Below are 12,413 nucleotides of genomic sequence, written 5' to 3' on the forward strand. Positions count from 1 at the left end.
CAGGTAAGGTCAGAAAGAGCAGAGAGGAAAATAAGCCAGATCCAGAGAATCAGGCTTGGAGTCAGTTCTTCACACGCCAAACTGGGAAACCAGCTTTGGTGAATTTGAAGGGAAACATCATTGTTTATGGGGGAAGACAGTACAAGGAACCAAGGGACAGGAAGAGACTTACCTCCAACGCAGAGGCCCAACTCACCTAGGGCCACCAGACCCTAGCCCACAGAAAGAGGGTGTTAGGAATGTGTTCAGGGTGAGGCCCATGTCCCTGTCTTTGCCAGACCTCTGACCCTGGCCACTGCTTTTTCAGAGAGGAGAATTGAACCCAGGGCCTAGTATGCAATAGGGAGGCTCCATACCAGTGAGTCATATTTCTTCATTTGCCTGATCCAAATGATTCCCAGCCTCTCTCTGGTTGTCAAATTCTATCTCAGACTGTTGTGGTTCTGCCTTCCATTTTCTTGGTACAGAACGGACAACCAAGTTTGAGACAGACTGCCATTGACCTCCTGTACTGAGAACTGGAAACTCAGAGATGTTTCCAGAACTCCTAGGCCTAAAGTTTACTTTGAAAGTGATACATGAGACCTCACATTTAACAGGACACTGCAGTCAACCGTCAGCTAATGGCACTCAGGTAGCCCATGCTCACTTATGGCATGACCCTCAGAGAGCCTGTGATTCCGTTACCCATCCTGTCATGTGGGGGAGCGACCCTGTCCTGCTGGGATAAGATATGAAATAGCCAAGGACCAGGAACGTAGTTGATAGAGTGCTTGTCTTGTACATACAAAGCTTTAAGTCCAGTTCCCAGCCCTGAATAACCTGGGATGGTGGGGAGGTGGCACACATCTGGGGAGGTGGCACACATCTGTAACACCACTGCTCAAGACGTAGAGGCAGGGGGATCAGGAGTTCAAGTCCGGCCTGTGCTACTGAAGATTCTCTTAATAAATAGTGAATGTATGAGTAAATAAATAAATAATTGAGATAGCTGTCATAGAGCAGGTTTTTGAGCTAGAGTTCTGCACAGGCAGATTGGGAATAAGGTCTGTGCACAGACAGTGTCACCCTTGAGGCATTAAGAATGCAAACAGTATCAGGGAAAGGAAGAAACTGCAGGTCTGTCGTCTCTTCAGGACAACAAGCTATATTCTGGAGCCTTCTCAGACAGGCCTTCGTGTCTCCGTGAAGCGAAGCTGGCAGGCATAACCTCCGAAAGGCGGTTCACCTTATTGAAGCTGTCTGGTAGGTGAGACGTTTATTAACATGGATGGCTTGCCCGTGGAGAATGGCTACCACTGAGGGCGAGCAGAATAAATTCCTTCCCCAAATGCAATAATTTTCTGCTTCGATGTGGAATTCGATAGCATCCCAGAGCAAGAGGGGTCTAGCCAGAAAGATGTCTGGTGCCTTTGATGTGGGAGCAGTCCACCCAAGTGACTGTGGATCTCATGGGCCAACCCTGCCCTGGGAGTCTGGACTGATGACTACGTAACTCAGTTTCCCCATCTACAAAGTGAGTCAAAATAGGCCAAGTTGAAGATAAGAGGAGGGAGGCATGACATCTGCTGAGTCATCTCACTAGATGTTGGGTGGTCCCCGCACGGTGCACCTGGTACATGTTCCCATGTTTAAGGTACAAACACGTAGGGAAAATCCCTACGTAGCTACTAACAACTCTTTATGACTGACTCAAAACACAACAGGTTAAAACCACAAACGATGATTGCTTCATCATTCCTGTGGGCCTCAAGTTAGTGTCCCCCACAGGCTGCCCTCATTCCTGGAAGATAGATTCTGGGTGGGCTGGGCCTCCAGACTCACTCACAGGTAACTTACTAGCTGTTAGCCCCAGGTCTCCATCAGTTCTCATGCGGGCCTCTCTAAAGGCATGGATCACAGCCTAAGGGGGTCTGAGGAGAACAATTAATTGTATGTGCCCATTTGGCTGGGCCAAAGTGCCTCTAGACTTAGTCATAAATTATTTTAGAAAAATTCTGTGAGGTATATATGTTTTAAGATGAACATTTGGGAGGGTGGACTTCAAGTAAAACGGATTAGTTTTTACAATGTGGTAGGCCACAGCCAATCAAGTGAAGGCTGACTGGAATACAGTCCAGCCGCCTCTGAGAAAGAAGGGACTTCCCCACAAAGATCCAGTGTACCAGCCTCTCTGTCCTCCACACTCTGAGCTTGACTCGTGGCTTCTCAACTATCTGGCTAAGATCAAGTGCAGATTCCAAACTCGTCAGACCTCCATAAGTACATTCAATAATTCCTTAAACTAAGTCATCTCCTCTCTGTGACCCTATATCATTTGTGTGTATATATGTATGTACATGTATGAACACATGCATATATGTGAGTGTGTGTGTATATGTGTATATGTGAGCACATGTGAGTGTGTGTGTGATTAGGTGTGAGTGTGTGTGAATGTGTATATGAGTGTGTGTATGGATGTGTGTGTATGTGTGTGTGAATGTGTGTATGAGTGTGTACATGCATGTGTGTATGAGTGTGTGTATTTGAGTATGTGTATGTGTGTGTGTGATTATGTGTGAATGTGTGTATGTGTGTATGAGTGTGTGTGAATGTGTGAGTGTATATAAGTGTGTTTATGTATATGTGTATGTGTGGGAGAGTGTGTGTATGTATGTATGTGTGTATGAGTGTGCATGTGAGTGTATGTATATGTTTATGTGTGTATGTGAGTATTTCTGTGCCTTTGTGAGTACATGTAAGTGTCCATATATGGGAAGATATGGGTGCCCATGGGCACAATGTGTGTGAAAGCTGGAGGACAACCTCATGTCATTTTTCACGGGCCATCTAGTATTTTTTTTTGTTGTTGTTGTTTTTAAAACAGAGTCTCTCGCTAGCCTCAAAGTCACCAAGTAGGCTACGCTGGCTGGTTAGTGAGCCCCAGTGATCCACTTTCCTCCCCAGAACCCAGAAAACATGTAGGGATCATGCTGCCTGGCTTGTTTGTGTATTTGAAACAAGGATTCTGGGGATTGAACATGGCTCCCTGTAATTGCCAGGCCAGAACTTTCCTGGGCCATCTTCTTAGCCCAGTGTCCCCATATCTTTCTATGCATCTCTCTATCTATGCATGCTCATGTGTATATGCATATGAATGTATGCTCTCTCCCTCTTCCTCTCTGGAAATTACATTGCAGTGAGACCAAGACATGGCGTGACAGGTGACAGTCACGGACTTTGGATCGCCTAATCCTAAAAGTGACACCCTAGTACTCCTGTTTTCCACTGATCAGACCGAGAGGATCTTTCCCACCCGCACTAAGGGGGCAGAGATCCTCTGGGGACCTGGAAGTATAGGTCAAAAGAAGCACTTGTCTTCTTGTACAGCTGTGCCCCATGAAGCCTTCTGTTCCTATCTCTGAGGTGCATACCAGACCCCAGCCTACCACAGAGGGGATGGGGATGGCAAGGCAGTGACTCATGATGGCAACGAATGGAGAACAGGTAGGACATTAGTGGTGATGGGAGTGACAGCGATTTCAACATAATTGGATTGAGCCACTTGTTTGTTGTTGGTGTAGCTGCTGCTGGTGGTGGCAGTGGTGCTGCTGTTGTTAGTGGTGCTGGTGGTGACAGTGACTATGTATGTGTATATATGTGCTATGTATGCATGGGCATGTAAGCTTGGTGACAAATACCTTTCTTTACCTGTGGCCACCCTACCAGCCCCCTACATTGTTCCGTGACACAGGGTCTCTTACTGAACTTAGAAACCACTGACTCTGCTAGACTGACTACTCAGCAGCCGAGGGGTCCTTCTGTCTCCTAGGATGACAGGTGACAGTGACAGGTGACAGTGAGCCTGGCTTTTTATGTGAGAGCCAAACTCAGGTCCTTATGCTTGTGCATGCACTTCGTCTGCCGAGACTTTTCTCCAGGTCCTCGTCCTGGTTTTCACAGCTGCGGTTTTTGAAGGTGAAGGTCACTGGTGGATATGGAAACTGAGGCTCATGTATACAGAGCTGGCCTTCTTCCTTAGCGCTGCTCACCTTCTCTGCCCATCTCCACCTTGTCAGAGTTTGGCGGCAGTTGAAACCCCCTTTCTGGCCCTAACAGACCACAGTACTCAGAGACATAAAGCCTCTCACATGTTTGCTCTTAACAAGCATATTTGCTAAGCTCCTTCTGCTTGCTAGTTCTTTGACCTGGTATTGGCATGCTCTGTCAGAAAAGGTCACATCTGAATTGAGGCCTGGCCTATGAACAGCTATATAGAGGAAGGGAGGCTGGGCTGCACCCCTCTGTCCCCCAACTGCACAGACATGGCTGATTTGGCTGGCAGTTCTGTAGAGATTAAAGCCAGAAGCAAGCTTGCAGGCTTCGCATGGGCTGCATGGATGCCTCTGTCCTCTTGGTGGCTTCCTCAAGCTGGATATCCTTGGCTCCTCTGGCTTCTGCCATGCTGATTCACCTCCCCAGCCCCTCCCCACATCTCTACTTCCTGACCAGGTTCATGGGATCTTATATTTTTATACCCATGTGAATAGTCTCTAAAAGTCCACATTCCTAAGGTCTCTTCTGCTGCCTTCAAAGCTCCCGTGCCCTAGAAAACATCTCAGATGATGAAACCCAGATCTGTGCTGATGGCTTCAGACTGAGCATCTACCTGACTGGCAGTCAGCCTGTCTTCCTGGATACAGCATAAATCTCTCGACGTCAACACAAGGGGAACAGAATGGACCTCAACTCCTTCCTCCAGGGGATCCCACATGAGGACCCTCCACTGTGTAATCAGGTCTTCCAGTAACATACAGACAACTGAAACCAAAACCTGGACGTCCACTCCTTTTCTTCCCTCTTGCATATTGGACTAGCTAATAAGCCCTATTGATTGCATTTCCTCCACAGTCGGCCTCGAATGCCTCCATTCCTCCCCACACCTGTGGCTAGCATTTCAGGTGCTCATCAGCCCAGATCTGGACCTGGCGGCAGACTTCAACTGATCTCTGCTTCTCCGTGCCCTCCTCTTCTCTTTCAGCATCACTCTCAAAGCTGCAACTTGCCCAGGGCATCTAAAGTGCACACTGACCATTCCCATCCCTAGTGTCAGGCCTTCCCAACAGTCCCTAAGCTCTTTAGTGGGACATTCAAGGGCCCTTCACATCCTACCCTTATTATCTGCTCTTTGTGATCATTACACTGTCCTCATCTGAGACAAACTGCCTCTGCTCTCTCAATGTAGCATCATATCTTCTTACTTCCTCAAGGTCCCCTGACAGGATATTTTTGTTGATCCCTGTCCCATGCCCAAATCGCTTTCCTTTTGCTTATCAATATTACTCCTGTTCATGCTGTGAGAGCTATCCAAGACGCCCCACAAAGCCTTCTGGGGTTGCACCTACCAAACAAAGATGCATTTTCAGTAAACAGCGAGAACTTGTCTGCAAAATCCACTACACATTGTACCCTCAGCATGCCCACACAGAGCCCATTGGAACTCAACCAGGGTTCTCTGTGCCAACATTCTTGAATGTTCCATTAGCATACTGCAATGTAGAAAGGACATCTTACAGTGCTCAGGTAGAAAGAATCCTTCGTCAACTGCAATGGAAATTTGAGAGAGATTAGAGATTTGGACCTAAGAGAAGAAGCTCAGAATTTATCTATGCAGGAGGAAGCCACACCACACTTTAAAATCCGCCCCCCCCCCAGGAAGTTTTGAGATATGTTTTTAAAAATGTTGCCATAAGAAATCAACAAAATGTCTTTCCTTGAACTCATTGCTTGCAGCTCCCTTAGTACATTTATGCATTTGGAAAACGATGAGAATATTTTTGTATAACTATTCATTATCGAATCTCCTATTAGAATGAACAGAAATGTCAGCAGCTCCTGAAGACATAGCTACTGCTAGACTTTCTTTTTCATTCTTCCCTCTAAGCTTCTCAACAACCCAGGAGGCAGAGATGATGATGATGGTGGTAGTGGTGGTGGTGGTGATGATGAAGATGACTATAATTACTTTTATTTGCTTTACAGATATTATGCTGCAATATCTTCCAAGTTCCAGCATTCTATCCTGTAGGAAGGCTCTTATGACTTAGGAAATAAACAAAGGTCTTAGGTCTTGGCAAACTGAAATATCTAAACTTCACAAGATTCCTCACCAAGACCAGCTGAGCTGCCTGGAGAAGACTCCAATGATCTACGCTGCCTAGAAGAAATCATTCAGGCTGTTGAGCTGTCTGCTCATGTTGGGGTGGGATTTCCAGGGAAGTAGCTTCTTTGAATCATCCCTGATCTTATAAGCAACCTTCCTGCCCCTGCCCCCCAGTATTCCTGTAAGTAACCTTAAATAAACTCAGTGGGTTGCCAAACTGGACTTTAGTGGACTCATCACTGTATAGTCTCTCATCATTCCCTATCTGGGGGTGCATAGATATTTATATTGTGCCTCCCTAGGAAGAATTGTACAAGCACAGATGTGAAAGTTCTTGGCTTTAAAATGTTGCATCTCTTCATCAAAGCCAGGCCGCAGACTAAACCTCATGTTCAGATTTTATGAACTCACAAAGAATATTAATGACTATATTATAGTCTGTAGAACAAGAGAGAAATTGCCTTAGTGCGTTTTCTGCTTTTATAACAGAATGTTCATAGACTGGATTGTAACAGGAATGCCGGGGCCACCTCTGTGTAAATGTCAGGGATCACACAGCCACAAAGGCATCTCTTGTGGGAGGACCTAAATAAGGACTGCCAGAGACATCAAGGATTGCTGGTGCAGATAATGCCAGCCAATTGGGAACTGCTGTTTAGAAGAGATGCTTTCTTGGGACCAATGGGGTGTGGGTGGGCGGCATTAAAAGAGTTTGCAAGAGTGCTCAGATGAGCTTGCTGCTGTGTTTCTCACCTGCTCCTGGATTCTGTGTTGTTGACTCTGTGCCACCTCACCTACAACCCCCAAGGTCAGGGAGGGTCGGGCAGTGAGTAGTCCAGGGCACAGGCAATATCTGGTGCCCAAAGTGGGGCTCGAACCCATGACCTTGAGATTAAGAGTCTCATGGTCTACTGACTGGGGAGTCCAAGAGCATGGCAGCTATTTTCTGTCAGGCATCTTCATATGATGATAACATGGTGGGAGGCAAGCACAAATAGAAGAGAGGTAGAAATGGTTAAGCACACCCCTTTATCTAGAATCCATTCTCAGGGTAGATGATGGAGAACTATGGGCATTCTTTCATCCCTGAGGCCCAGTGACCTCTTAAAGATATCACTTCTTTTGGTTTTAGTTAGCATATAAAGGGATGGGCTTACTTGTGATATTTTCAAGCATGTATGTCTTTGTAAACCTTCTCTTCTTTGGGTCCCCATTACACTCCCCACTTTCCCTCCTACTTTTCACTGCCTCATTCCTTTCATTACCATTATAATCTCAATCGAACTTAAGTTTTAGGGGGAAAAAGTGTTCAAATCATAGCAGAAATCAAATTTCATTTCACCTCATTGGTTAACGCCAGCTTGGTCAAGAGTTAACCATTATGGCAACAATGTTGGCATGATCTGGCTGGTACTATTTAGCAAAAATGAAATTAAACAAAAGGGGAATAAGTTCAGCAAAGTGGCATCTTTTATTTCCTATCTCAACTTCTACAGTATATTCACTGTAATTCATGAAATTTTATGTGAGGGCGTGTCATGTGCGTGCAGGTGACAGCAGAGGTCATAAATGGACATGAGATCCCTTACAGGTAGTTGGGAATTGACCAACATGGGTTCTAGAAACCCAACTCAGTTCATCTAGACAAGCTGCAAAGGCCCTTAACCACTGTGCGGTCTCTCTGGCCTCAGTGAGTAACATCTTTCAGGCAAAATTACACCTTAGAACTGAAAATAGCCAATGCTTATTTAAAGTCAATAGACACTGGCATTAAGAAAAGCCCCACAACAATATAACAATTGCTAATGTGTTATCACTAACACTTAGAATAGTTCAACAACTGCGGTTACAGCCAACTTCCCCACCTGGAGCAATTAATGTCTGTGTGTAACTGAAAACTAATATGCTTTATATTTTTATAAGTAGATCTTTATCTGTCTCATGAGCTAGTATTTTTATTTTTATTATTATTCTTAGCTATGGCTAAGCCTCTGGAACTCAAAATATTGCCTTACATTGCTTGGCTAGTTAGCTAAGTAGTATGTACAAGGGCTTCCTGAAGTGTCCATCATAAATGAATATATAATGTGTTCAATATTGTTAAATACTGTCAAGATCCTCTCCCCCCCAAAAAAGTTCAGGGGACGTTTTAATTTCATTCTGTTGCTGTGATAAAATACTCTGACTAAAAGCAACCTGGGGAAGGAAAGAGTTTATTTAGCTTATACTTCCACACCACAGTCCATCATTGAGGGACGTCAGGACAGGAGCTCAAGCAAGAACTTGAAGCAAAGTCTGTGGAAGACTACTGCTTGCTAAATTGCTCACAGGCTCATATTCACATAGCTTTCTAATATGACCCAGAACCATTTGCCTAGGGAGTGGTATTACCCACAGTGGGTAGGGCTCTCCTGCCTCAATTAACACTGCCCACCCCCCCCCCCACACACACACATACAGAGCCCAGCTGGATCAGCACAATTATTCAGTGGAAACTTTCCTCTCAAATGACTCCAAGGTGTGCTAAGTTGACATTTAATGTTAACCAGGACATGGAACAAGTAGTAATGGGTATGATGAAAGTACTGGGCAGTGAAGAGGGCTTCTCAGACATAGTATACTAGATTAGAGACCTGACAGACAGACCAAGTCACAGAAAGATATGTAAAATGGCTAGAGAGTAGCTGTTGCCACAAATACATAGGATATTTATCCCAATGAGAAGACTCCTCTTGAGTATGAAAATATGTGACTCCTTCCACTAACAGAATATTCTAGACACATGCTTTGCCAGTCTCTGGGTCTAGCTATTACAAGGCTAATGGCTTCCATGTCTCTTCCATTGAAAGCTACTGTGCTGAAGGGAGCTCAAGCAACCCTTGGAAGAGGCCCCTGTAAAGAGACACTGAGGCTCCTGATAGCAGCCCAGTTAAGATGCCAGCTGGCAGTCAGCACCAGCTTACATGAGCCTAGACAGACCACGCCACCTAATATCCTGTGGAACAGAGTAGAGCCATCCCCATCGATTCCTTAAAATGCAGCCATTCATGAGCAAAAGAAGTGTTCTCTGCTCTTTTAAGGCACAATCAGAACCATAGAGAAATACTGCAAAAGAAGTGTCTCTGAGGGATTGAAGACCAGACAGGCAAAGGCTTTGACCAAGGGCAGGATTCAACATGTTCCCGGGTCAGAGAGATCTGTAGGGATGAGGCAGCAAACAAGTGGCAGACCATCAGGAGGTGAAGTCTAAGAGATCATTAGGGCCAAGAGCTCTGTGGATAGATACTTCAGGATAAGACAAGGTCATCAATTCTAGCATGAGTCATATGGAAAGTGCCAGAGAGTGTTGGGTGAAGAAATGTAATCTGACTCATATTTTAAAGTTCCAAGAACTTGATGAGTGAATGGCCACTTTACTGAATGAAGATCTAAACTTGTGGTTTTCCATCCTGGCTGTAGACGAGGATCACAGGAGAGTCAGAAAAGAGAGGGAATTTAAAATGTGAGCTCTGTCTCAGAGCAATGGAACCCAAATCCTTGGGAATAAGGCCCAGGCACTGACTTAAAACAACATCAAAATAAAAATCTCTCCTAGTATCCCTAACATATACTCGGGGTTGAGATTAATTGCCTAAAAACAATCCCCCATGGCTAAACACACCCCATATAAATTTATAAATAAAGTTTTATTAAAACAAAACGTTTTCTCGTTCATCAGATTCACACTTATTCATACTTAGCACTGTTTTTGCTACAATGGTGAAGAGAAGAGTTGATCTGCAGAGCCTAAAATGTAGTAGTTACATCTGATAATTTACAGACCACGTACCAACTCCTGGCTTCTTCTAGGACTTCCAAAATTGGTGGATCAGAATCTCCAGAAAACGTAGCCAAAATGAAAAATACAATGCCCTTCCTTACTCACATAGGCTGGAGCCTGTAGGTCCTTCATGCTCTAGATATGTCTGTTACAAATCAGGATTATGATCTACTAGGAAAGATCGGGAAACCCTGCATTTGAGTGGAGCCCAATCTGGTTGACCTCTTCTTTCTGCATAGACAAGCTTCTCTCCTGAACTGACAAGTTGAGATGCCACAAGAACCATTTGGTTGCTTTAGAAACCCTGGGACGATGTCCTCCCACACAGGTGACTGAATCACAGCCTCTGAATGGCCATAGTTGTGTTTTGAATGCTGTGGTCAGACCCTCCAATGGGGCTGGGAGTTGTACCGAGTCAAAAGTACAGAAGATAAACACATTCTTGGGCAGTCTGTGAGGCCCATGCCTTTGACTCTGCTTAGCCTGTTGTGCTTCTCTATGGGGAGCAACCCCTGATATACACAGGGTGCAAAGCATTACTCTGGTACCACAATGTACGGCCATGGCCACAGAGCATCAGGATAGGCGTACAAGTTCAAAGAACTAAGCAATAGTCTAACATTTGATCCACATCCTTGGAATTTCTCACTTAGATGGTCTGGGGTGAGGCCTAGCAGGAGGAGACTGTGTTGACAGTTACAATGGCTGAGAATTGTTCTAGGCTCTAGAGCACTGATTTCCAACCTTGAGCATACACCAGAACCCCCTGGAGGGCTTGTTAAAGAGCTGATTGCTGGGCTCCACCCTAGAGTTTCTGGGAGTTTGGGGTGGAACCCAGGACTCTGTCTTTCCAGAAAGTTCCCAGTGAGAGCTGAGGCTGGTACCAAGATGTAATGGTGAGCGCTAACCATGAGAAGTACAACAACAGGCTGAATCACTTGACTGGATTTAGGGAAATGGTTCCTGTTGGCAAACTGATGGCAAGATCCTTATCACGCATGCAAGTTACATCCATAGACAGATCCTGAGAGAATTCCCCCTGGCGGGTACTGTGGTGATGAATCAAGGTGAAATCAAACAAAGCCCAGGAAAACAAAGCATTTCAAAATTGAAAATGGTCAAGGCTCCCTTAAGACCAACTCCCAGATAGAACCCAATGGCAGGATTATATAAACCATGCATATATATATCATTAGGTACTTCCCTTCTCTTTTTCCCCACCTACTTCTCCCAGGCTGGCTTTGGGAGAAGAAGGAAGGGGGCCGGAGAGTCTGAGGAGTCCCAACATTATAGTCTGTGTTCCTCTATTCATACAAACTTCCTCAAAAAATAGCATTTGGCTGCAACCGGAGCCAAACCTCAGAGCTTCTTGTCCATCAATTAATATTTATTGGGCCTTCACAATGAGCTAAGCAGCCATATAAAAGACAACAGGACCTACAGACTGTTATTAAGCCAAGGAAGAAGTACCTCGCCTTCCTTTTCACAAGGTGTTGGCAGCTGGGTGGTTGTGTCTGGGTCAAAATGCACATTCAGCCGCTCGTCTCACAAAAATGCCCTGAGCGCTCACTATGTCACGGATGCTCTCTTGGGTCCTACAGAGAGGGTAGTGGCTGCAGGAGACTGAAACCTCTGCCTGTCCCCAGCACAAGGGAGAGGTTGAAGGCTCTGAGACGCTATAGGCAGGGGCTGATGGCTATGCCTCTGTAAGCAGAGCTCTGATCTGTTGACCGGACTGAGCAGTCTGCTCTAGGGCTGTTGGTTGGTGTCATAGATCAGCCCATGAATTACTCCTGGAATTCGGCTCTTCATTCTTGTGGGTGATGAGGTCTGGGTTTAGAAACAATGGATATCATGTTTAGGGAAAGTGCTCATATTGGGTGAGTTTCCAGGGTTTCTTTCGTTCTTTTTTTTTTTCTTGAATAAAATAGGCACCAGTAAAACCAGGTGAAGCTAAAGCGTGGAAACCCATCTAGACCATCTTCTCTAGATCTGCTCCTTATGTGTCTGTTTAGAAGGTGCTTGATCTGCACTGTAACCCTGGGTGATATTGGTTAAAGTCAGTTCTTATCCCCCTCCATAAGAAACACAGGAACCAGAGGCCCAAACATGAGTGTCTCTGTTAGCCACACAAGATGATGATGGTGATGGTGATGGTGATGGTGATGAAAGAGTGTTTCAGATAAGGACCCTGTGACCTTAAAGTCCTGAGGAGACCGGTGTCATTTATCTTGCACATGGTGGCAACCGCAGCACAGAGCAGTGCCCTTGGTACCCAGAAGTGAATGAAGGAAAAAATAGGGGTATACATGTGTCAGAGACACTTCACACAACTTCAAAGCCCCATGAGTCTCCCCACAAGGGACTTCTCCATTCTGAGCATCTCGGTGCTGATTTGGCTAGTGATATTTAGCCCACTGCTTGTGGAGAATGGATGGAGATGGTAGTAGG

General features: G+C 45.3%; 1 long non-coding RNA gene across 2 annotated transcripts in view; it reads left to right on the forward strand.

Annotated features, from left to right (window-relative positions):
• Positions 1 to 6,090, forward strand: part of Gm46301 — a 33,511-nt gene extending 27,421 nt beyond the window's left edge. For both annotated transcript variants that reach the window (XR_001780360.2, XR_001780359.1), the window contains one exon: positions 6,022 to 6,090. This is a non-coding gene — a long non-coding RNA (predicted gene, 46301). The remainder of the gene's footprint in view (positions 1 to 6,021) is intronic.
• Positions 6,091 to 12,413: the final 6,323 nt, after the last annotated feature.

The sequence above is a fragment of the Mus musculus genome, chromosome 11 (genome assembly GCF_000001635.26).
Source record: "Mus musculus strain C57BL/6J chromosome 11, GRCm38.p6 C57BL/6J".
NCBI lineage: Eukaryota > Metazoa > Chordata > Mammalia > Rodentia > Muridae > Mus > Mus musculus.